Raw genomic sequence first — 26,352 nt, forward strand, 5'->3', positions numbered from 1 at the left:
TATTGAAATCCAGCCCTTGACACGTTGAGGGGCTCCCTGTTTATTACTTTATGACATTTCCACACTGCAGGTGCAGGAGGGGCTCACAGTAATTTGCTGGATGTTTGACTAGAGAGGCTCCCCATCACTATTCTGGCCCACTTTGGGCCCATTTCATTTTAGAATTGTTGTCAGTCATTTGAGAGTGATATGCCTCATGCCTGGGAAGAATAAACACATCACATATTAGGGAAAGCTTTGATGGATGGGGAGGGTTGCCGAGTGCCCACACCTCTTTCAGAGAAGAGTGAAAATCAGAACATGGAAATGAGATGACAGGGAAAAAGGGATGGGACAGAAGGGCCCAACTAGGCCTTCCTGGTGGTCTCCGGCTCCGAAGGAACCGCAGGGTGGGTGGGTGTGGGGAGAGAGGACAACAACACTCGTGTTTGTTTTATTTTTCCTTTGGTGTGTTTTGTTTGTACTGACTGTTCTGAAGAGGGAATGAGGCTGGAGCACACATGATTTGTGTCTCTTGCCATTATTAAACACAGAAATCCAGCATCGCTGTTAAGAACCACAGTATTACAAGTTGGTCTGGAACCTTTTAATGCAACTATTTCAACCTCTGGTCACAAAGTGACCCTAAGTCAGCATTCAAATCGACTATTTTGCCTTCTTGTACTCTCAAATGCTCCACGTTACACAAATTTGGAAGTCGTTTTTAACAATAAATCTGCATCTGATTTGGGGAGCAGGGAAATAGTGCTTTCATTCAAGCCATACAAATCCTTTCCTCTCTCAGCACCCCAAGGCTACAGAAGGAACTGGACACAGGCAACCACACTGTCAAGGTGGGAAGTCAATGCGTTCTGCATTATTTAGTGAAAGTTTTCCGTGTTTCAATGGAAGGCAGTTGATGTCAGAGGAATGTGCGTTCCTTCCCCATGTGTTACCCATCAGCTAGCTCTGCTTATCTCTGCTGTATTGTGGAGGGCTTGTGTTAGCATGGTTTGAATACAGGCATTTCCAGTCAGGCTGCGGCTGGCTTTCGGGCCAGCTCCCATGATTCTTCTTGAGGACTAATTATTTCATAATGCTTTAAGATGTTCAAGGTCCCCCACCTCCCAGTGCACACTGATGGCCTTGTATATGACCTCCTCATGGGTTGGAATGACATGGCGGATCCCCATTCTGATCTAAGCCACTCTACATTCACGGGATCCAGCACACCCAGAAATGGTTTCCTCTCCCATTCTGCCATTGGTCTAAGGAAAGGCCTTGTCTGATTTTTCTCTCTTGTGAGTGAACTGAAGATTCTCCTTTAATTAAAAGGAAGTGTCTGCTCAGAAAACTACAAACTGCATATTAAAATCCCATCTTCCTCTGTGTGAGGCCCTGCCTCTGAGGTTTGACGAGGAAATCAGCCTCTCTGGAAGGGAATCCAAACCCTTCCCTGTGCTATTTGCAGCCGTCCAACAGCACATTTTGATTTGGCTAAAAAATAATAATGAGAGAAGAGAGTGTAAGGTGAACTTAATGGTGTCGGTGATCTGCAATATGTAAGAAATAGAGATGTGTATACATGTTTCAAGCCATGGATACGGATCTCTGTGCATTTTAAATATCCTCAGCATAGCAGTGAGACACTCTGAGAAAAACACTTTAACAGTTACAGTAAAGAAAACCAAAGAAACCTGTTTCTAGCCTGGAAGGGTGGTGGGAAATGAGACAGTAAAACTCCATGTTTCCACATAAGTTTTTTATCCATTTTTTTGTGTGGATGCTGGAGAACTAGCTACTAGAAGACTTTTACTTACCATGCTTAATGATTAAACGGCATTCTTAACTTTTTCTGTGTACTTCCTCACACTGGTAAAAGTAACATTAACCACGTGCCTGAAAATACATAATTTATACTTAGGTGTTTGGAGGACTCATGATAGTTTAACATTCATTTACTGTTTAAATTCTGACAATTGCCTGGTAACAGCTTTCCCGAACTTTCAGGAAACTCACGTGTCATTACTAAATTACTAAACATCACATGTCATGTCTTAAAACTTACATGTCACTACTTTTTGAGGTATCCACTTGGTCATTTAGTTTTGAAAAGTTAGGAAAAACAATAATTAAAGTAAAATGAAGATGTCCATGCATCCTGGCTCCTCATCCTGACATGTTCTTATCGACGCTGCCAATAAGGTTTATCAGCTGGGGGCACGAGGCGAGTCTATCTTATTAGTGTGAAAACTAATGAAAGATCATCCCGACAATGATAATTAATTGCAGTTGTTGACAAGGACTCTGTTCCGTGCACCCACTTTCTGATGCTCTGTCTTGGTCTTTCAGCTCTCTCTCCTCTCAATTAGACATATGAAAAGTGAGGCCCTCCCCATGGAGAAAGAAGCTTTTAGATTAATCATATTATCTTAAGGTTCCAAATCTCTGCGCCTGCATGACCTTTCTTCCGTAAGAATCCATTATCTTAAACTATCACAATAATCCTGGCTTTAGGGAGGGAGGAAGGGAAGGGGAATCAAACCTAATAGATGGCAAATAAGATTAATCTATGATCTAAGTGCCGATTACACTTGGCCCTGCCCTTGAACACCCAGGTGTAACCTTGAAATTCACATCTACTAAGGCTTTGCAATTGGATTGAGTGTCCCTCAAGGCCTCCAGGGCAGCTGGCCAAACTTTACCCATCAGTCCCCAGTGCGATCCGGAGCCCGGCTCGGTGTCCGACTCTTTTTTTTTCCCCTTGTGGAATTTGGCAGCTGCGCCTTTTTGTGTTTGTGTTGGGATAGCTCACATTTTTTAGATAAAATACTTATTTTGGGTTCTTGATATTTTGTTTGTCAGAAGCACCCGGCCATGGAAGGATTGAACTTTTACCTGGACCTCACAAGAGGAAAACAAATGATCCAGTCCCTCAAAATCTGATAGCTGGACGCAAATAAATTAAGTCTTTGCGTTTCTCAAAACACTGACATACTGATCCCTAAAGCTACATATGTTTCGGGACAACCAAGGGGAGGGGGAGGATCCTCCTGGAAACATTTGTCGTCTGAACTTTGAACTGATTATTTTTTCTTCCACATACCCTGGGGTCTTAGAAAGGACGGTCCTTGGGTAAGACGGAACAGGGTACCAAGAAGTCGGAGCTACTGAGGATGTGGACAGAAAATCAGTTTTGCTCAGAGCAGCATTTCGGGAGTCAGAGAGCAGGGAAATAAAGCCATCTGGAAGACACAATCCAAGTTAGCAGGTCTGAAGTTGGGAATGGCTAGGTGGTCGTTCATCAGAAAATCTACGCAAGACATGCTAAGCTTTAATACAAAGTAAGAGTGAGATGGGAACTTAGTTCTGTAGGAGGAAACGCCAGTGGACTCTGAAAAATACAGGGGGTAAAATTTGGTTCTCAGAAGACCCAGCCATTTCCTCCAACAAAAAGTAAGTCAAAACTCCAGGGACACTAGTTAGGAAACTGCATCTTAAGCCGTCCTCAGCCTGTTAAACTGACCCCAGGAGTGTGCCCCTGTGAATTCTGCAGCACAAACGCATTTTAGAACCAGAACAAATTTGGGGCTAGAGTGTAACTGAATAGGAAAGTGTTACTCTGGAGTCAGCCCCCACCTCATTACCAAACAAAAAGAACAAAGAAAAATAGGGTAAGTTTAGCAGTATTTATTCTTAATCGATTTTTTTGGGGGGAGGGGTGGCAGGGTTCTAGGGTTGGAACCCAGAGCCTCATTCACTCCATGAAAATACTCTACCACTGTACAACCCGTAGGTTTTCCTTCCTGTTTTGTCTTTGAGACAAGGTCTCTCTAGGTAGTCCGGATTGGTCTCCAGCAAGAGGCAGGCCTCCTGCCGCAGCCTCCCAAGTGCTGGGATTACAGGCATTAGTCACCATGTCAGCTCTTTTGGTGTTTCCGAACTGCTGTTTTGGCAAAACCTATACTCATTCATAGTTCACGAGCCCTGAGCTCTCTGTAGAACAAGGACTCCAGCTCATCCTTCCGTCATGCAGAATTCTCCCATGCTTTTAACCGTGAAGCTTGGCTCCCAAACTTGCTACTCTTTGTGTCTTTTAAGAGCGCATTAGGACATTTGAACATTGTCTTCCTCCATAACGGGTGGAATAAAGCAGGGCTACATCGGAACTGTCCCGGAGTCCACATTTTGAAAACTGAATTCTGAATCTTGTGTCCCGATGAAACAAGACTAGCCAGAGATCCTGGATAGAAAGTGAATGTGGGACCTTGAGACCATGGCCTCACACCTCTGACTGTAATTGTCCACATACATAAAGGATACGGGAAGACTTCAGCCTGCACGGGGCCAAGTATTGCATAGCCACCCGCATATGGATGTGACAGCCACCAGCTGACTGAGTTGAACCCCACCTCTGCTGCTCACTCCCTGTGTGACCTTGAGTGAAGTTCCTTAAGCGCCCACCGTAATGTCCTCATTTTCTAGTGGGGACAATATGAGGACTTGGTAGAATTCTGTGAAGTTTCAACACGGTAAGTATGATCAAAGTTTAAAAAGATATGAGAGCCTCAAATGACTATTATTGTTGCCTTTCATTATTTAGTTTTCAGTCACTTGCACGTACACACACACACACACACACACACACACACACACACACACACACACACAGACACACACACTTCTTCTCCCTCCTCCTCTTTCTTCCTCTGCCTCCTTCTTCTTCCCCCCCTTTCCTTCCCCCCCACTTTTACTATGAACTTGAGAGCTCTGGAAAACAAAACTAGAGGGTTTTTTTTTAGTTTTAGTTTTAGTTTTTTTTTTTTTTTTCAAGGCTCACAGCTGAAAAAACATTAAGGGAACGAAGAACCCTGTAAGTGCTGGCAAAATACAAAGGGTTCTTCCCTTCCCTTTGTTTTGTGTGGTAGGACAGTGGCCTTTTGATGAAATGTCGGAGCCCCCGTCAGCTGTCCAAGGAGGGTTAACTCTCACCTCAGCGGGAGCCTCATGCCATTAAGTCAGGGAGAGTAATGAAATTTCATTTAATTTGTCAGGAAGAAAGTGCTAATGTTAAAAGGCATTTAATAAAAAAAGGAAGAGATTCTTTGAAAGGGAGCCCTTAAGTAATTGCTTCAAGTATCCTAGGCCTGCTCACCAGAATATTTACATTAGTGTCTTACAGCACTGGTGTGTAATTAAATTAGTGCCACGTTCACATCCCCTGCTTTTTCCTCTTTTACAGAAGTGTGATTTTATTAATAATCCCCCCTTTTTAAAAACGAAAGAGAAAATGGCTTGATCCAATCAAATCAGATGTTAGCGTTTGTTTGAAATGTTCTTACTGAATCACTGGGTTAAAGTTGTGTGTGTGTGTGTGTGTGTGTGTGTGTTTAGGTGTGTAGGTGTGTTTTTGTATATATGTATGTGTATATATGTGTGTAGGTGTGTAGGTGTGTTTTTGTATATATGTATGTGTATATATGTGTGTAGGTGTGTATATGTGTTTATGTGCATGTATGTTTTGTATGTGTATGTGTATTCATGTGTGTGTGTTTGTAAATATGTATATGTGTGTTTATGTTGGAAAGAAGGGCTGGCTCCAGGATTGAGAAGCAATGTAGCTTCCTCATTCCTACCTGGAAAAATGGCATTGTTTATCTGCTATGGAGAGTCAGGTCTCAAACTAATTGTCAGCAGTCAGCAGCCAACACCCCCACCCCACCCAGATTCTCCTTTCCAAATGCCTGATATGCGTTCAGACACATAAGGAAGCAGCAGTGCCATGGGAGGCAGGTTCATCACTCATTCCTCTCAGTGCACGGGCAAGCTCAGGATGCCACCAGCACTTGAAAGAAGAGATAACTGATGTGCCAGAAGTGGGGAGCAAAGAGGGACCAAGACAGGATGCTTTGAGCTTTGGCAAGCAGGTGACGCGTTAGCAAAGGAGCTGGAAGGATTTCATTAGAAGTAACCTGCTGCTGTTTTCCAAGTTGATATGTGTAAGTTTCTTGTGAATGGGTCTGAGCACTGATGTATGAGTGGTTTACTTCAATCTGACTTGTCTCCCAAAGTGCAGAACTGGGGCATTGGCAAGAAAACAGGTTGCTGAGTAGAGGACAAAATAAAACCACCTAAGAAGGAATACAGGCTTCCATAGATCTGTCCTTCCCATTGATTATCGGGAAAGTCTGTAAGCTACCAGGTGCCGATGATTCTAGCTAGCTATTCTTAGAACTATGGGGAGGGTTAAGGGGGTGGATTTTGTTAAAGTGGGTCTGATTGCATCACCCATTTTCTAGCCATCATCCCCAGGTTTCCCTAGCCCCAGTCAAAGCCTGAACTTTTCGGAAAGGTCCATGTGTCCTCGGCTAATTTTCCAGTCTTGCCCTTCATGAATCCATTCGGCTCTTCAGTAGGGAAAAACTTCTTCATCTCTGCTCTTTTGAGCACATTTTTCTCTCTACTTAAATCTGTGATGACCATTACATTAGCCACTTGGCTTATATTGCTGTTGAAAGGACAAAGAAATTAAACAGATATAACACTATGCATGTATTAGCTGCATTTCCAGCTCTCAACATCTGTACATGGTAAATGACCCACATTTGGAAAGATGCAGTTGTAGACCTGTCATCCCTTGGCAAGTCTGTATTGGACATTCAAGGATATTTCAACAGTCAACTCTGATTTCTGAGTTAGCTATAGACTTTTTAGCTTCTGTATTATTTCCTCAAGCAGATTTTCCTACTCATGCATGACCCATGAGTTCATAAAGAGTTAGTTCATCAGCAAGACAGAGCAGTACATGCCCGAGATCCCAACCATCCTTTCTATTACCCCGCCCTCTCAAGCGGAGGTCACTGTATGATTATCCATGTTACCTAATAACCATCATCTTAGGTAGCCCAAGGACTTGACTTCTGGGTGAGTCAGCATCATGTTGTATCCACAGGAAGCAAGCAATGTCAAAATCCTTCCTTGAGTGTTTAGTAAACACTTTAGAAGTATGCTCTCACTATTGCTGGAGTAAGGACTGTTCATCTCAGTACAGGGATGGGTACTGAATGCTATCCCACTACAGCAAATGTAAACCTGAAGCATCAAGAGGTTAAAGTACTAGCCAAGACCTTCTGGCTAGTGAGGACCAAGAGAAGTGCATAGGCCCAGGCAGCCCAACACTAACCCATGTTCTTCTTCTCCCTGCCTTTGGTACTCACACAAATTAGTCCAAAGAAAGTAAGTGAAGAGTGCCTTTGAGCATGCTCTGAATCAGACAGTGGTGACTCTTCCACCATCTGCTATGTTTTAAAATCACATCGATTTTCCCAATAGCCTGACTACGTGATGTATTGTTTTTCCTTTGATAAGTACAATCTAGTCTCCCCTTTTCAGTCCCCAATTCCCCAGTGGGAATCAAGAAAGGACACTATACTCACTCAAAGTGAGAAACCATAATGTCTGGGGAAGTAAACACGACCAAAAACAAAACAAAACAAAAAACAAAAAAACAAACGAACTATAAAGTAATGCATTACAGCTTTGTGTGTCTTCCAGAGACAAGAGGCGTGGAGGCTATGAGATCCAAGTCATCAACTTTCATTTCCTTTGTTTCCACTGCCCAAGCCATGTTAATTAGCACTATCATTTCATTCTCATAACTGCATGTGTTACTAATGTTTTAGAATAAAAATGTTAGCGTCTTTTCAACAAGTTAAGTTGTCTATAAACAGGTCCCCCATCAGACACTAAGCCTCAATGCTACCAAATCACCATAGTGATTAATAAATCAATAATACTGTGGTTATACTTAGACACTATTATGACTGTTGTTGTTGTTTCAGACTGAATGTTAATCTTGAGAAGAAAAGATTTCCTAAGCCAAATTTTTTCAATTCAGCATTTTGGTTGAGGGGAACGCTCATGTTTGAAACTCGAGCTTCTGGTTTTCCCCATTAATATTGTGGTGGATGTGAAAGCAGAGGGATTATTGAATCCCCTCTGGGATTACGTCCCATTTTGTTAGAAAACCGCAGCCTCATGTGGGAAGCGTTCTGTTCTCTCAAAACTCACAGCTCCCTCAAACTTCTAGGACCTCATTCCAGGCAAATGATAGTCTACATATTTGGCAAAAAAAAAAAAGGAAAAAAAAGAAAAGAAAAGAAAAAGTCAAACTGACTATTGCCCTCATCATCAGGGAGACCTGAGCATAGACCTTACAATAACTTTCCCAGTCAGCCTTAGTGAATGACAGCTGTGATTTGAACAAGTGCATCCAATCCCAGGGCCTGCTCGTTCAGCAGCTCACTGTCTCTCCACCAGCAGGGCCAAGCACACTTACCTGAGTACATACAGAATTCTAGAAGGACTCTGTTAAAGTAGCTGGGGATTTACAAAGTTATTTTCATGTTTTGATCAAAGGATGCCATCTAACTAGAAGATACATTTCTGATTGTGAACAAACTTGAAAAATGAAGATAGGCAGCACGTTTGAAAAGAAAAATGCAAGAAAGTGTATCTGGTAAAGTGAGTTTTTCAATCTGGTTAAATAATTTGCCTAAGTAGATAAAGAAAAAATATCAGGGAACAATTATGTAAAGACATGTTTCCCTCTGATTTGCCATATAATATACATTTTGTTCAGTGGGAGCTGGTAGAATCATTCAATGTTTTAGATATTTTCTCTTTGCTGTCATTGTGAACTTGACACAGGACTGTACGTTCCTGCTTGCTATCTAATGTTGGTCTGTATAAAACTAAACTCACCATTTCTTCTCATAAACACAAAGGGGAAAAAGGCAACGAAAATAAGGTAGCTTTAAAAAAAAATGTATCCACAATGTCCTATTAGCAAGAGCGTCAATCAAAATCCAGATGTAATTTTTCTCCCAATCATAATGTGTCGCTAATGGAATTTTACAAATAAATGGATTGTACTCTCTTTCTTGAGAGCTATTTATACAGCGTGCTCATTCTAGCAGACGTTCGTGTCAGTTACTTAGCAGAATTGACCAGACCCGATCCAGTCCACTATGATCTGTCCTTCAGAGGAGAAGAAAACCAGAAGCTACCCAATAAGTAAGTCAACAACTCAAGAGGGGAAAAAAAAAGCGTCTCTGCTTTTAAGGATTCTGAAGTAGCTGGAAAAAATGGTGAGTGTTTTGATGCTGAAGTTCATCCTAAGGCTGGGGAAGAAAAGAACAACAGAGTACTTAGCTTTCTGAAGAATGCTTCTGGAGCGATACACAGCATGCCACAGAAGGGCGGAAAAGAGCTACGGCTTCTAAACACAATTAAAATAAGCGCTCGCATTAGTTAGAGTCAAACTACCAACCAAAGAAAACACAAAATGACCCCAAATCATGTTTACAGCCTTAAAAAAATAGATATTGAAATGGGGGCGGGAATGGATTGAGTGGAGATGATTTGTAAGGATGTGGTTAAAACTGTTTATACACCGGGCTCTATTTGTTTTACAGCGAGGGGTACAGGGATAGCACGAAAGGTTATCTTTGACAAGGTTTTAGCGATTATTTTCTTCTACCGAAATGGTATTTCTTGAGAAAAAAAGGTCTTTGGAACAAAATAACAATAAATCCTGATTTAGATACATAAACCTGCCATTGATATCACATAATATCAGTGTTCTTTCTCACTCGATACAGGCGTTTTAAAGATAAATGGTAAAACTGAACTGGAAATCCATCTGGCCGGCTGCCTGCTCTAATGAATAACCCCACTTTGGCTCCTGCGATGTAAGCAGAAACTTCTCTCCCGGCCTCTTTCGTCTGTCATGAATCTACAAGACAGCCGACATAATATCTGGGCGACAACGGCGCGCTAACAGTACGGTGACTTCCATTTTCTTTGCTTTCTATTGATTTTCACTTAATAACTGGCGAAATACTAAACGTCCGCCCTGAGTACCTAATAAATCCTGCCTGAGCTTTTTATTGAGGAGAATTTAATAAAAACAACCATTGCGGCTGAGGGATTTTTCTTCTGGACAGAACACAGGGGTAGGGGACAGTGAGGTTGGGGCAAAAGGAAGCCATTTAACTTTTTTTTCCTCCCGGTATAGAACTTCACCCCTTTAGACAAGATGGCAGCAATGTCAAGGATGCATGTGCCTTTGAACCAGTTTCCCCCGAGAGCAGCTGTAAGGTCTCCAAGGCGGAACATCAGGCCACTGTGAGAAAAGGGTGCAGAAAGCCTGAAGGGAAGGTTCAGCAAATTCCAACTGTCTGGTATCCTGTGGTAACTGGTTGCAAATTTGAGTGAAGGGTCTCTCTTTTTGTAACGCTGGTGGTCAAAACTCTCCATGTTATACTTCACTGATAGTTCAGGGTTGGTCCTGGGGGCGTTAAAACAGCTCGACCATTGATTGCCTCTTGGCTTCCTCCGAAGACTCGCAGGATTGTGAATAACTGGGAGGTTAGTACTGCACTCTCTGCACTCAGACAGTGGAATCAGGAGGATCAGGAGTTCAAGGTTACCCCCAAGTACACGGAGAGGTTGAAAGAAGTCTAGTCTACATAAGACCCTATCTCAAAAATCAAATGAAGAATCATGGAAATGAGTAATAAATGTCTTGAGGAGAGGAAGCTTACAAACTATTTTCTTCGGTGTTACCTTGAGTCTTAGGATTTCAATTTTGGATGTGTGGATTTTGGACCTCACACATTCTCATCAGCATCAATTTCTGGTCTGTTGTGGGTGTTTCAGAAAGCCTCCTGTTCCGCAGTGAGGGCTTTTCAAAGCATTCCACAGCTGATGGCTCCTGCCACTCCTTCCACTTTAATTGAGCCAGAGACTACGTTTAAGTCATCGGGCTTAATGATAAGTGTTCCCGGATTCTCTCTACATGTGTATGCTCCATTCCATTCTCAACAAAATGTCTAATGAAGAAGCCACAATTTTCAAAATGAAAAAGAGAAGCATGTTGCATCCTTAAAATCATGGGAAGTCCTTTTCCAGGGCTTTTGGACCCCCATCATCCCAGCAAAGCTATATAGGACTCCAATACTCAATGCCAGGGCAGCTTTTCCTACCAGAATGTAAGGTGAGACAGTGTGTCACCATACAGCCATAAGGTCAAAGACCTGTATTGAAACTGGAATCTTAGCTTTACCTACTAAAAATTGGGCTGCTCAATCTCTGAAAATGAGACATCATTGCCAAACTAATGTGTTAGGTACTCTTTTACTAAGAATCAGTTAAATAAACTAATATGGTAGGTGTCTTCTCATCAAAATCCAATAACTAAATTTACAGATATCCAACAAATGCTGCTGATTCCCTCACTGGGGTGTCTAAATAAATGTGGTTTACTGACAGACCCAGTGAGGGGGGAATTGACTAAGCCCAAGAAAGCATCCCCTTTTCCCCTGTATAATCTACAAGCATCTGACCTCTGGTCTTCTGTTACTCAGTTTCCCAATCTTTAAAATGGAATAGTTACTTATGTTTTGTGTGTGTGTGTGTGTGTGTGTGTGTGTGTGTGTGTGTGTGTGTGTGTGAAAGGATTTATTATGTTAAGTGCTTAAAAGACATCTTGATAGGAAGTCTGGGCTTTGGGTAATAATATTTGTGTCCAGAGGAGACCATTATACCCCCACTCTGCATGGAGAACCCAGACAGGGAGAAAGCCATTCACATGTAAGAACAGGAAATAAGTGAGACATCTCTGTACCTGCTACTCCATTCTGTCAAGAACAGAAAACTGTTTTAGTAAATGAAGTCTTCATTCTCCTCAGTGTCCCTGCATATAGAATCATGCGATAAATGTTGTTTGTTTGTTTGTTTGGTTGGTTTTTTTTTTGTTTTTGTTTTTGTTTTTTTTTTGGTGACATATAAATAGTGATACAGAGCAACTGAAGTAGTGACCCTTCCCCAAGAAGAATCTGATCACTATTCTGGTGAAATGACTCTCTTTATCCCTCTCCCTCTGTGTGTGTGTGTGTGTGTGTGTGTGTGTGTGTGTGTGTGTGTGTGTGTGCGTGCGTGTGTGAGAGAGAGGGGGGGGGGCTTTTCTTCTTTAGCTTTAGGTTAACCCTTGTTTATTCTTTCCTGGGCACAAGTTTGTGTTTCACACTAACACTGGCGAACATTCAGCCGGCCCACTAACTGAGACCTGGGGAAGAATGTTGGCAAGTTGACTCTCAGGTGTTGCCCAGGGTCCCTCTAATCACTTCCCCTAAAGGTGTATTGCTATTCAGATAATGTCTTCCCTGCTCCACAGAAGGTTGTTGTACTGAGCAGTGATTGTGACAAATGATTTACTATTAGGGACATTCTGTAATTATTGTTCGGTGGGACCGCAGACCGATACATCATTAACATGATAGACGGGCTTTTATATCAGCAAAAATAACTAAATTAATAAAAATGGCTTCATTCCAAACCCTGTCAGAAAGCCAATACTCAGAACAATCAAGTAGCAGTGGTACCTGAGAATGTCATGCTTTATATCCCCAACAAATCATGTTTTATGCATAAGTAATAAAATATTTGTATTTATAATCTCTATAATATGGGACTATGTAATATTGCAGATTTTTATAGAAATCAGCACTAAACCAAAAACGTAGGAAATTTAAATATTTTGCTCTCACAGTACTTAGACTTGAAATTTATGCTGTTATGCACTTGGGTAGAAGTTTGAAAAAACTAAAATTTGCCAATGACATTTTTCCTCTTAAGATTTCTTGAATGGTGAGAAACATTTTAACATAGACTCGATGGACCAGGATATGCTTCATTCCCTCCTCTTCCTCCCTCCCTCCGTCCCTCCCTCCCTCTCTCCCTCCCTCTTTTCTTCTTTTCTTCCCTCTACCCTCTTCTTTTTTTCAATAAACCACTAATCATTAAATATTTAACCTCACAAGTTTTACTTTTATACCCAGAATAAAAGGAAAGAAAGATGTATTTTTTGATACATACTCTTTGGAGTCTGCTATAGAAACAAAATGTGAACCATAGACACTCATGCTAAAAATCATTAAATCATATATAAGTAGGAATTACAGTTGTATTGCTAAATTCTCCCTCTTTATGTTGACAATAAATTTCAATGAGAAGTGAGCATTATAATAATGGAAAATCAAGGTGATGACTGAAGAGATAAAGAAAGGGATAAAACAGAGTATAGGTGGTTTTTTTTTTCTGTTCTATTCTTTTCTTCTTTCCTTATTTCACACTATTTCAATGTATTTGACACGCAAAAGTCTTGAGGGGAGATCTTCTTTGGCTTTCAAAATCCTTGGTGTTTTGGAGTTGATATAAGTACATATCCATGTGCTAGCCACCATGACCACCACCAGTGGGGTCTAAGCAGAACTCTGTCAACGGTCGTTAAGCACCTTTGAACAGGGCTGTGGAGAGAGGAAATAAAAAGACTGCACACAATGCACACCAGTTCCCATCTCATTTTGCTGCAAATCAGTTCAAGCTGGGTGAGACCGGTTTTCAGGTATGTGTAACCAAAGCCTGCTTCCTACAGATTTGTAGAATATGAATTTACAGGACTGGGTGTGGCAAACTGTCTAAACCAACCTAGCCTAGAATCCAGTTAATTTAAAAACAGCCTAAGTTCATTTTGTGTGATCCTATTTGGTTCTTTAAAAACATACCCCCTTTCAGAGCATTTTTAGTTTTATAACACAATTGAGATAAAAGGACATTTCCATTCCCTTCCTTTTCTCAACATGTGTCCCATCATCAATATCTGGCATCCAAGGAGTTCATTTATGACTTACATTGACAGGAGGTGCCTGGCCATAGTCCACAATTGATATGCATGCTCTACCCTGGTGCTGTGATTTCTGTGACTATTCCACATCCTGTATACAGGATCCTGTACACATCCTTGTCACACTCTAATAGGCTTTTCTACTTTTAACAGTATCTTTAAAGATTCAAATTCACCCTTTAGTAGATGCTCAGTAAAATGCAATTTGTTGCTGCAGCTCTTGCTACTGGAATACCGTAGACCTTTAGGAACTGGGTTCTTGTTACTTCTTAATTATACAGAGGCTTGAAGGACCTAATGCTTTATCCTGGGATAAAGCCAGACACAGCAGAGATTGTTTAGAAAGGTGTTGATGGCTTTGTGGAATTGCTATCAATGTAGTTACTAATTGTCTACGTGTTGAATGCTTTTATTTAGGGTGCTGTTTTAAAAGCAAGATCTCTCCCTAAAATTATTCGGAGGAAGGCTGCTGTAACAGTTGAGCCCTTCTGATGTTCCCGGCACATGGGAAATTAGTCTCTGGCGCAGGGGATGATGGGGAAATTGTATACAGCATAGTCTGCAGACACTAGGAAGAGACAAAAAATTCTCAAAATTCTGAAACCCAAGGGAAGCCAGAATGCAGTCGCCTGAAGTATCCTGCTTAGCAACGGAAGATAGGCAGCTGGAAGCAACCTTCCGAGGGTAGACAGCGACAACCACACAATTGATTTTATGGCAGACGCTTGATTGAGACCTATTTTAAACCTCATCTTCTCTGCTTTGGACTTCTCTTAAAGGAAGACAAACGCCCTTGAAAAGGAGTCTTAAACGTATGATTCACGGACTCAGGAAGAATTACAGGATGCAGACGGCCTAGCGAAGTGCCTCCCCCAAGGACTTCACATTTCCTTCCCCTTAATCTGAGCGAGCCATTAAAAAGTTAGCCTGTTCCCTGGAGGCTCCTCCCCAGGATTCTCCTCAAAGGAAATACTCACACTGGAAAGGTAATTTACCTAGACAGGGTTTAAGAAGCAAGGCTCCAGTTCAGAGACTGCCAGTGCCGTCCTGCAGGCTGGGGTCTCTTTTCAGGCCTCTTCCTAAAGTTAAGGAACAAAGGAAGATGCAGGGTAAACAAGCGCCACACGCCAAACACGCCACCCTCCAAACACACCACCCCTGCACCCTTTAGTATCGTGTGTAATTAACTTCCAAATATGACAGCTTCATAGTTAGTGTAGCATCAAAAGGTAAACATGCAGCCCCACCGCCCCTGCAAACAGGCTCCTCTTATCCAAATTTTGCATTCTGTTCGGAGAATGGTTTTAATTATTTGAGCTTCTGGTGGGAAAACTCTTTTCTGAGGGGTTGGCATGTGGGAGGGGAAGGAGATTCTTTGCTCTGGACCTTAGGGAGTGTTGTGGTCATTCAGCTTCACAGGACTTCAGGAAAATGAACTTGAAGGCTGATTCCCTTTTATGGCAAAATAACTCACATGAATTTGCCTTTTTCAAGTCACTGGAAGCAAGGCGTGTGTTTACAGAATGCTGCAGCTGTGTCTACAAAGCCGCTTGGATTCCCGTCTCACTGAGTCCCTCCACGCCACGCCCCTACCTCCAATCGCTCTCCTCTAGTCCAGAGCAACATGGCTGCAAAGAAAAGCATGAGTGAGGTTGCTAGACTCTCTTGGTTGCCATCTGTGAACTAATTTCCAGTGTTCTGTGGGAAGACACGTGCGAAACTGACAGTCACGCAGCATTTAGTAAGGACTTTCACATTTTCTCAGTCCAGGGTCACAGTGAAACTTTAGGGGTGGTCATGAGCACCGTCACAGCTTTGCTGCTCCAGTTGTGTGCGGACACACATTGAGCATCTGCAGACCCTTCAAAGAGTTACTTAACAGGTAGTTGTGAGGAGAAAATGGAGAGGAATATTACATACATACAGAAAAATGTAGAGAAAAAAAAAATGTGATACTAGAGATGGCCTTGATAATGAAAACCCCAGCCTATCAACACAGCCCAGGAGACTGATCCGGACAAAGCGTGACACAGCCATCTGCTCCCATCTTCAGAAATCTGAAGGATTTGCTTCCTAAACACTAGTGGATTAAAGGATTCGAGCACACAACCATCCTGTTGCTTCAAAGAACTCAGTGTTTTATGGCTGTAGGTCTGGATCCTGGCACTGCACCTTAACACAAGATAAGGTCCAGCAAGGAAGCTTCGGGAATTCTTTCATTGGCCTGTCTTTAATATACACAACTCTTCTAGTATTTGAATAAAAGTTAAATAGTGAGAAAGGGGATTTTTTTTTTATTACATCGAATTTAAACTGTTTACAGAGCGAAATTAGGAGAAATGATCAAAAGCGTCTCTTTGGTTGCCTAACATGCCACCATACACAGTAAAGCCACTCAGATTTGATGAGGATTCACCTCATTATTTCTTGTCCTGTGAAGTAGGAAAAACGGGGAAGAAAAATTTCCCTTTTTTGCTTATTTGCTTTTTATAAAACTCAATCCCCAGGCTTGCATATTAGATTCACATTTTTCTTGTGTGCTTCCTTCTGTGTGTTTTGGCCGCATGGGTGGAATTTTCCTTGATAAGAGGACCACCAATCCAGGGCGCACTGCGTGGGGTTGGCCCAGTTGAGGGGGCCCCACTGGGCCCCCGAGGAACAGGGCCAGGAATTCACAGGGTTTGATTACTGCCAGGGTTATTTTTTTCTGTTTCTAAGCTATGCTCTTCCTGGTAAATCAACGCCTGGACTTGGGAGGCTATTATCCACTCTGAAGGAACCCAGTCTCTGTAAGGATGGACCAGTTGAGACGCTTTACCCAAGCGTTTCTCTAGGCCTCTTTGAAGAGGAACATGAGCAGGCGAGGGGGGAAGGGTTGGCCTATGTGTCCTTATTATAAGGGCTTGCAAAGTTTTAAAGGAACTTCCATAGCAAGATATGTGAACAGGCATAGTAAAACTATTTTTACTCATTAAAGTCAACATTTCACATTTAGCTTTTCACTTTATATCAATAACACATTTCCCCTCCCCCCGAGAATATTGTCTTTAAAAAGTACAGAAAACTAAAGTCAACAGGGTTTTTTCCTACTGTGACTTTTCTAAATTTAAAAACATACTTCTTATTGTGTCTATGTGTGTGGGGTGGGAAAGCCACGTGTGTGTCCAAACACAGGTGTGGAGGTCAGAGGACAAGTTTGCAGACACGATTCTCTCTTTCCATCTTTGTGTAGATTCAAGGGATCAAATCCAGGTCTCTAGAGTTGGGTGGTAAGTGCCTTTTTTCACTGACCCGACTTTGATGAAATACAATTTTACAAGTATTTATTAAGGGACCACATTCAAATCACTGGCTTCTATGTTGGTAAAATGAAGGTGAAGAACTAATATTGATGTTACCATTTGGTTTATTGAGACAGGGTTTCTCTACGTAGTTTTTGGTTTCTGTCCTGGATCTTGCTCTGTAGACCAGGCTGGCCTTGAACTCACAGAGATCCGCTGAGTGCTGGGATTAAAGGCGTGCGCCACAGCCACTGGCTGTAGATAAATATACTTTATCTTCTTGTGATTATCAGCATTTTCTTCTCAGTAGGTTTGTTGATTACTGTAATCCATTTGCTGTGTATATGTATGTATACATGCTTGTATGTGCATGCACACATATGTCTACATGGTACATACTCATGTATGTACAACTGAGGATGGAGGCCAGAAATCACAATCAGTTGTCTTCCTCCATGACTCTGTACTTTATTTTTTGAGATAGTCTCTTCGACTGAACCTGTTTCTCTAGACTGCTAAGGCACACAGCCCCAGGGTCCTCCTGGCACCACCTTCCCACTTCCGGTATTGCAGATAAGCATCATCACCGCAACTTCCTACATGGTTATAGGGATCTGAACTCAGGTCCTTGTGCTCATATGGCAGGCACATTAGCAACTGAGCCATATCCCAAACCCATGTTACTATAACCAACTTTTCATCACCCCTTCATATTTATTTTTGTCATATGGCTGAAGGACAAGAATATATAAATTCATCCTTTGATCTAGGGCTTCCCCTATGACTTGCTGTGACCAATAGAAAATAGTAGAAATGACATGAGTTAAGAGGTTTTGTAAGTGCTGTGGCTATAAAGAGAGAGAAAAAGAAAATGCCTGGATAGCATTTTCTCTCCCAAATGAAAAAGTAAAGAACACATATGGGGGAGTCTCACCAACCGAGCCAGCATAGTCAAGCCTAGCAATGGCCAGTGAAAGCCCAGCTGACCTGCAGAAACAGGGTTCTCTAAAGCTAATAAGGTCTAGGATGGTTGACTGTACAACGGAAGTTAATTGAGGCAATGATTACATTCATTCATTCAGTCAGCGAGTCACCGGTTCTCAAACCTCAGATGTTCATCTGATGAACCCAAAGATATGGCTGAGACCCGAGCTGCACAGTTCAGACTTTCAAAGGCCGGGGGTGGGGTAGGGTAGGGTGGGGTAATGTAGTAGTAAATAAAATGGACACACAAAATGCCAAAATTGAAGTGTGACCAGAGTACAATAGTGAGTTCTCAACGGTGGGGGGGGGGTGTCACTCAAGTCTGGAAGAGGGGGGGGGCTCATATTCAGTCCTGAGCAGAGATTAGGATGGCAGGAAAGTCGAAGGGAAGATATACTCAACAACAGCATTTCAGAAAGTGAAAGCACACAGCATTTGTAAACACTGCGACACAGAGAAAGAACCTTGGAGCCCATGCATGGCTTGCAAGGTAACAGACACATGCAGAAACGGTGCCTTGAAGTTCCGTGAAATCTACCTGGTACTTTCCATAGATAGCAAAGTCAAGCGTAGCTGAAAACCTCTCAGCATTTTTTCTTGGTCCTCAACTAGAGTGAAAAGTAGATAGGGTGTTTGTGTAGAATCCCCTTTATAACCCACACCTCCCCATCTAAACTCTTAACTGCTTGACTGTGAGAAAGAGGCAGGAAGCCTTTTGATTATTTGTGGTGTTTCTGTCTGCACTTCCTGCTTTCATCTCAGAGCACAGGAACCAAAATATTCTTAGAGAAGCTACTTACTTCCTAGATATTTTTGGCATTCCTTGCACCAGGAAGTTAGTGGAAGTGTCAGGGGGTCCCCCTTTTCCAAGAGATTTTCATTTCAACTGTGGATGGGGGTTGCAGACACTTCCTGAGCGCTCAAGGCTTTCACCATTGGTGCTGTGCATATTTTCACCATTCTACACAAAGCCTTGTAAGAGAAAAAAGATCAAGAGAGCCTTAAAGGGCCCACAGCCATGTTCTGTTTACTGGGTTTAAAAATGCCATTTATACAAAGCCGCCATTAATTTGAGAGATCTGGGATGTGTGTGTGTCCCAGTAAGAAGGCTGTTCTGAGGTAGTAGCTGGCTTCCTGGTTCCTCCACTACAAAACTGGAAGGGCCTCTTCTAGAGACAAAGAAATGACCCCTAAACTGGCCTACTTCTTGAGACAAGACTACAATCAGGCTTCTGATCTGGAGCTCAGGGGCTCAACACTGAGCTCCTTCAGTTCTTGACTTTGTTTGCTGTTCATATGATCTAGACTCTAACACATGCACTGTGGCCAAAGCTTAAGAAGAAGAGAAAGACACAAAGGAGAGAGACAAAATGATCCTGATGTTTTAAGACAAAAACTAACGACTATAACAACGACTTGGAAGGTAAAAATGGCTCCCAGGTAGGTTGCTCATTTTGAGGGTACTGAGGTCTGGTTCTCTGTGGGAAAGGTAGTGGTCTTGGCATGTAGGTGTGTGAAGGGACACGCCAGGAAGCCAGAAGAAGAAAGACACTACATCTTTAAATTGAATTGAATGTTCTGTGACTTTAAATAAAAGCTCTTCTGTTGTTGGGCAAATAAATTTAAACCACTTAACATGGCAGAGAAGGTCAGGGAAGCTTATTATAGCGATCATAGCGTTACAGCTATTGCGATTGACCGCTGCTCCCAGGAATCACCAATAATCAGAGACCGCAAGCTGTGTTTGCCGAGAAAGGTCATCATTCATTTTTTTCAAAGCATTAATATCTTTTGTTTGTTTGGCTCAACATGAAACAGGAATCGATAGAGGTAATTCACAGAGCAATTAGCCCCTCATCTGTCAAACGGCATCTGGGTGTATTTAACAAAAAGACCTTTGGAAAGGTTTAAAAAGAAGGAAAGTGCCAGTATGATCAACAATTTATATTTTCTACATGACATGTTGTGTATGTATCTGTGAAGTGGGGGGGGGGGCTTGGGAGTAAGAAAATATACATAAAGCGTGCTATAAATCTACACTTCAGTGTTATGATGTGACTGTGTAGGGACAGACCGAAGCCAGCTCAGATTACATTCTCGAGCCGTTCCCACGAAGACAGCAAGTAGCAACAGAGGTCTTTGTATCATGGACTAACACAGCTGTGATACGCAGATTTCTCAGGAAGGAAGCCCTCTAGAATAAACTTTCGGCGGACAGTGTAACAGATTGGAGAAGGTCAGGCCTCAGGTACAGAGGGTCCCATTTGGCGGCACCGCCTATGGTTTCTGTGCAGGGCTAGGGTTCCTCCGAGATGGGTCCTAGCACTGCTTTGCTGGCTTAGAAAGATGTCTGGGTAGGAACTGACCAGTGTTGTAGGACTCTTGCAGGACATCTTTATAAAGGAGAGGTGAAATGTGAAATTAAACTGCAAGTCCTTTGTATTTGATAGAATGAATCTTGATTAGGATCTATGTTTCTCTATAAAGTTCTGAATGTGGGAGCCACAGAATGAAGGCAATGCATTTCTGACCTTCAGACCTCTGAAAATTTTAGCTTACAGACTTGTCCACACATTCACATAAATGCTATTGCTCACAGCAGGACCAGATGTATCCCGAGAACGTGGTATTTTTCTTTTCAATCCCTGGTTCTTCCTTCTATCTTTTTTTCCTTGTCTTTCTTTTTCTTTTTACCACAACCCCTCCCCCATTCTTTTTCACTTTGGTCTTCATCCAGACCAAAGGATCATGGCCAAGAAACAAATTAGAAGATTAAAAAAAGACAGTAATAAAAGCTGTACTTATTTTATGATTTGAGAAAACACACATTGGGGCTTGAGTCTTTTTTTACTCTTCCTATCTGAACTCTATGACATTCTCATCTATCTTTTAGGCTGTGTCTGCATAATTAGAAATGTTTTATGCAGAAGTCCTGGAATAAAGACAAGTGAAAAGCAAGAGGCTATGATAGACTTTGAAATAACCACAGTAGAGAAAAAAGATCACAGCAAAGTCTAGGAGCAGAGCTGGCCATGGTGATGCCCCCCTTCAACCCCAGCACTTGGGAGGTGAAGGCATGATGATCTTCGTGAGTCTGGTGTTAGTTTACTCTGTGGAGTGAGTTCTCCAAGTCAACCACTGCTGCCTCATGAGATTTCATCTCAGAAAAGGAAAGAAGTAAATAAATAAAAGAAAAGAAAGAAAGAAAGGGAAAGCTTTGACCAAACAGGTCTTCCGAATAATATCCTTGAGTGGGAGGATTATAGGGGTTATCTTCACCTCATTGATTACCTTGATTTTCAACCTTTTTACCACAAACGTGCACATTTTAACTGGAAATCCCACAGCATTATTTATGCCTACTGTGGTCACTCTGTGTTTTATATATAGATTCACAGATAACCAGACGTTTTATACTGTTTGTACGGACTGCCAAATGATCTGTATGTTTCCATAGAAATGTCACAGATTCTGGAGGTCCAGTACTAAAATCAGCTCTTACCATGCAATCTGGCTGTAAGACAAGAAATAGAATACAGTGCAGCTAACTTTCCAAAATACTGATAGCCTGTCATGCGATAATTTCATGTCAAATATGGGAGTCCTTCTCACACTTCTGAATGTACTTTCTAATCCTGGAGGATTCTTCCTCCTCACAACTTTCTTTTCTGTTTATGTCAAGTGTGTTAGGTGTTTCCAATCTTGTATAACACAGCTTCCTTTAATATGATAAGGTCTCTGCAACCCAGAGATATGGGCTAATAATTATTCTTCAGACTCCAATAATAAAACAACAGTGTAGTGAGCCTGGGCTGTAACTTGCTTCCATGAAGATAATATACTTGAGCAACAGATAAAATCATCCCACTTTCCACTGTCCATAAGCCCCCGTCACTATTTTCCTGCTACACTCTCTGAGGGCTAGATCTGCCTTTCACGGGCTTTGAATGGTCTTCTGATTTGTAAGTCAATCCTGAGTTAGAAGAATGGACTGCCACCTCCTCTGGGCTCTGCTTCGTGTTACAGGGTACAGTTCATCAGACAAACACCTCATAAGCATCAGTTCTGGCAGGCTTCCAGGGAAACCCATGTCATGCCATTGAATAACACGTAGGACCCAATCTCTCCTCCTCCTCTTCTGTATCTAAATAAATTGGGGAAAGGGCTTGCCCTGTCTCAAGATAACAAGAAGTTTAAAGGACTCACTAATGTTTCATGCTGCAGCCACAGAGCATTAGAGGGGTGAACCAAAACAAGATGGTGGCTTTCCCACAGTTCAAAGGAGGCTCTGCCAGCCAATGAAGACTGACAATCTTTTTGTCCCCCATATGTGTGCAAATCATCCTGCTGACAATATGAGGGATGCTGGGGCTGAGAGACCAGAGAAAATGAATGCACATGCTTCTGATGCTGGTCCTCATCATCTGTAAGTGAAGAGCAACAACATTTTCTACATATGGCCAGAGTCACTTCCTGGGCATCTGCTGTATTCTGCTGTTATAGTATGAGAGCTACTGCTGAGAGCCATGGGATAAGCACACATTGAGTGCTCACCAATAAAACTTTATTGGGAACGCTGCAATTTGAATTTTTATAATCTTTTATATTTTACAAACCTGTCACAAAATAGTCTTAAATTTTTTTCCATCCCTTTACAACGTGAAATATGTTTTTAACTCGCCACTGATAGGAGACCTTCAAGGAAATTTAAGTTCTGGTTAAAGAAAGATGTCTCTGAGATGACAGGTTCTGCTCACTGACTGTTAACTTGGGGGTAGTAGGGGTGGGTGGGGGCATTTGCAGAACATGGTTATCATTTTCTATGTACAGAGTATTCTTTATAACCTTAACCTTTCCGTTTTCTCTTCCTTTCTTTCTGCAGGCAGCATATTTCAGAAGGACACATTGCACTTTGTAAACTCCTTGGATTTAAAGGAGAATCTTAATTGGGTGTGAGTCATACATTAGGGAGAGGGTGTATAACCAGATCAAATTAAACTGTCAAACCACGCTTTAAAAAAAGGATGCTTTTTCAGGTAAGACTCATAATAATTTAAAATGCTATTGAAATTTTTAATTAGATTATTATTTATTCAGGTAATGAGTGCAAATAATTTTCAAATTATTTTGTGAACTATTTGGTAACAAAGGAAAATGTTCACTTTCTAATGCAAGTTTAAATAGAGTTCAAAGCTCAGCATGTGTATGTATATGCTCTTATCTATCAGAAAGATGTAAATCAAAGTTCTAACAGTGTTTACAGAGATGGATGGGAATCAATTGTGCTTTCTGTACCTTTCAAATATTTTCCTATCTGTATTTCTTTTATAATTATAGGAGAAACCAATGAATGTTTCAGGGGTAACTGTTGTTTCCAGCTTCCATGTTATTAATGTTATTACAGAAAGACTTTCACTTCACCAGTAAGCCTGAGAAGGGATTGTAGAAGTATCTGGATGATTCATTGGCCATGAGAAGACTTGAGATAGAATCGATGATAACCTCCGGTGAGCTTGGAAAAATAATTATGTGAAAGTTGCACAAATTAAGAACTTTGGTGACATGCAAATAAAGAAAAGGAAAAAAAAGGAACAGGAGAGAATACAAGTAATATCTCATAAAAGAGACATCAGCGAATATATGTAAGAAGAAATAATGGATGTTACTAAATTCTCTAAAATTTTTGGCAGGTCAATAGTACTGAGTAAGAAAGAACCAACAGACCTCCCTTCCCTGCTATTCAAACAAGAACAAAGAACATATTATTCCCTGACATTCTAAATTCCTATTTATATTTATGACCAAAGATTTCTTAAATGCTGACCTTTCTCTTCATTTGCTACAATAATGATAATAATAATAATAATAAAAATAATAATCGCTGAAGCAAAACAATTAAACTTCCATTAATGGGGACATTGTAATCACAAAAGAATTTTCTGTGTATTCTTTGATGTTTTTTTATTTCAACTTTAAAAAATTTATTTATTTATTTATTATGTATACAGTGTTCTGCCTGCATGTACAAACTTTTTTTTTTTGATTGCAGATCTCCACCCATAGGCCAAAGCAAAATTCTTACACACGTTTGTTCCCAACAGACATTGCACATCATGTGGGAGAGATGAATATGAGAATTTATTTCCTGCTAGGTTAACAGGATCTTGCTAGGCACTCTGAGAAGAACACTGTATTGGAGATACGTTACTGCTCAGTCTGGAAAAAAAATAAAAGATCAAAATACACTTATTGATGTGGGTCAATGCTTGGAAGCTGACAAGATCATAAAAAACTTGTGGCTTCTCAGAAGGAAATAAAGGCAGGCCAGGCATTTGCTGTTTGTTGGCGTAAGAGCATGGGATTTGATAGTTAAACCTGGCACACCAATAATGTCAATACCTCCAGAAACACACTCGAGAGGGAAATTACCACATGTACCTTCCCCTTACTTCTTCTGCTTTCCTGCTTCCCTCCCATGGAAGCCTGGCTCCAGGGTAATTTTCTTGACTGATGGGCCTGAAGGGCAAGGACGGTACAACATGGGACCATCGCTTTCACTTCTCCTTATCAAATGCACTTGCCAATTGATGTTCTTGGCATCTTTCCACAGTCTCACAAGAGTCAGGATTATTCTGGGGCTTTTTGAACCCTCTTGTCTTTTGAGATGGTGACAGTCTATCTTGACAGCTCAAACCAAGTCACCGGGTACCACCCACAGCTTACTGATACAGCCTTTCAGCAGGTTCTAAGGGAACCAAGAAAGAATAAGATTGCAGACTCCAGTTCTCATTCAATCCCAAGCCTATTAAGTTTATTGCCGTATTTAAAACTCATCTCAAAGATGCAGCTCTCCATCAGCCAAGTCAAAAGTGAATGAGAGACATCGTGGATATCCAAAGGGCAGTGACATATCTTGATGTACACACAGTGTCCTCTCTGGTGACTTCAGTTCTCCATAGTCAACGGAATTCTCAGAATATTATATATTAGAAAATTCCAGAGGAAGGGAGAAAGAACACATCAGTTATTACATTGCACTTATGATTGCACTGTTTTGATGTCATTGTTGTCAGTTTCTTATTTTGTCTAATTATAAGTCAGACTCTGTCACAGAAATGCACACATGGGAAAAACAACACAGGTAGGGTTCAATGTTATCCAAGATTTCAGACATCCAATTGTGTGGGAGCTTGGAGAATACCATCTGCCGATGAGGGAACCTATGTATTATTAAATTCGCATCATTATATGTAAGCACTAAGTGAATGTTAGGGACAAATTGTTAGAAAAAAAGGAGATATCACAAAAGCCAGAATGATTCGTGAAAAACTACAACTGAAGAACAGAATGTAAGTTGGACTTGGAAGTGTAGGCGAGTTTAGAGGGTGCAGAGAAGAGAAGCCACACAAAGTAATGTCTTGCTTATTATCACCATAGCTATAGCTCAGGACTTGCACTACCTGTTTTTTTTTTTATATGCATTCAGTTTGCATCAGAAGATGATGATGATGAACAGATAATGTAGTTTTCAAAGATTACACAGCTAAATGTACAAAAAAAAATGAACCCAAACCTCCACCTGCCCCTTCCTGGAGCTTATTTCTTTATAACAGCTGTATGGAGGTTGCTTCTCCAGAGGCACATCTACAGGAACAAAGTGATAGAGACACAAACTGTGTTTCCACTACCAGGAATTGGGAGACAGCAGATAGTAGAAATCAAAGGAAGATATCTAGGGAAGAGATACAAGAATCCATCAACATGAGAGATATTTGTTAAAAATCTGAATGTGTTTCCTGATCAGCAGGGTAGTAAAGTCACAAACTGCAGAGGTCATCACCTGGTCTCCGTCTTAGCTGAGGATTGCTAAATCTCTGCTAGACTGTCTTCCAATCTTCTTATAGTTCTTCAAATATACATCTACTTGTGCAGATGGTTTCATGATATTTGAATTTTGTCTTTTGTAAATTTTGTAACACTAATGTCTCAATGAGTAATATAGTGGGACCATCTAGTATTGCACACACACTTACAGAGTACTTTTTAATGGAAATGGTCACCATACATGCTACCATTGTTTATTAAACTTTTAGCCTTGAATGCTGAAGCTATGTTTCCTTTTTAAATTGTGAGGCATGTCTGATTTTTGTAGAAATCAATTTGTTTATGACTTCCTTAAAAATATGTATAAAACTTCCAAATTATATTTAATCTTTAAACTGTTAAACATTTTATTTCAAATTTCAGTTTGATTTATTGTTTTAATTATTTCTTTCTTTTTTTTTTTTTTTTTGGTGATTATAAGTACATCATTTCCCCTCCCCCATTCCCCTGTCCTTCAAAACCCTACCCAAACACTGC

The 26,352-nt window shown here is 41.2% G+C and overlaps 1 long non-coding RNA gene across 2 annotated transcripts; it reads left to right on the top strand.

The window, feature by feature from the left end:
• Positions 1–8,775: 8,775 nt before the first annotated feature.
• Positions 8,776–17,383, top strand: LOC107402945 (uncharacterized). Of its 2 annotated transcripts, none has more exons than XR_013042409.1 (3): positions 8,776–9,128; positions 9,642–9,822; positions 14,144–17,383. It is a non-coding gene; the product is annotated as an uncharacterized LOC107402945 (long non-coding RNA). The 2 variants fall into 2 exon arrangements; XR_006068435.2 differs by lacking the exon at positions 14,144–17,383 and adding an exon at positions 10,058–11,440.
• Positions 17,384–26,352: the final 8,969 nt, after the last annotated feature.

The sequence above is a fragment of the Peromyscus maniculatus genome, chromosome 1 (genome assembly GCF_049852395.1).
Source record: "Peromyscus maniculatus bairdii isolate BWxNUB_F1_BW_parent chromosome 1, HU_Pman_BW_mat_3.1, whole genome shotgun sequence".
Lineage (NCBI taxonomy): Eukaryota > Metazoa > Chordata > Mammalia > Rodentia > Cricetidae > Peromyscus > Peromyscus maniculatus.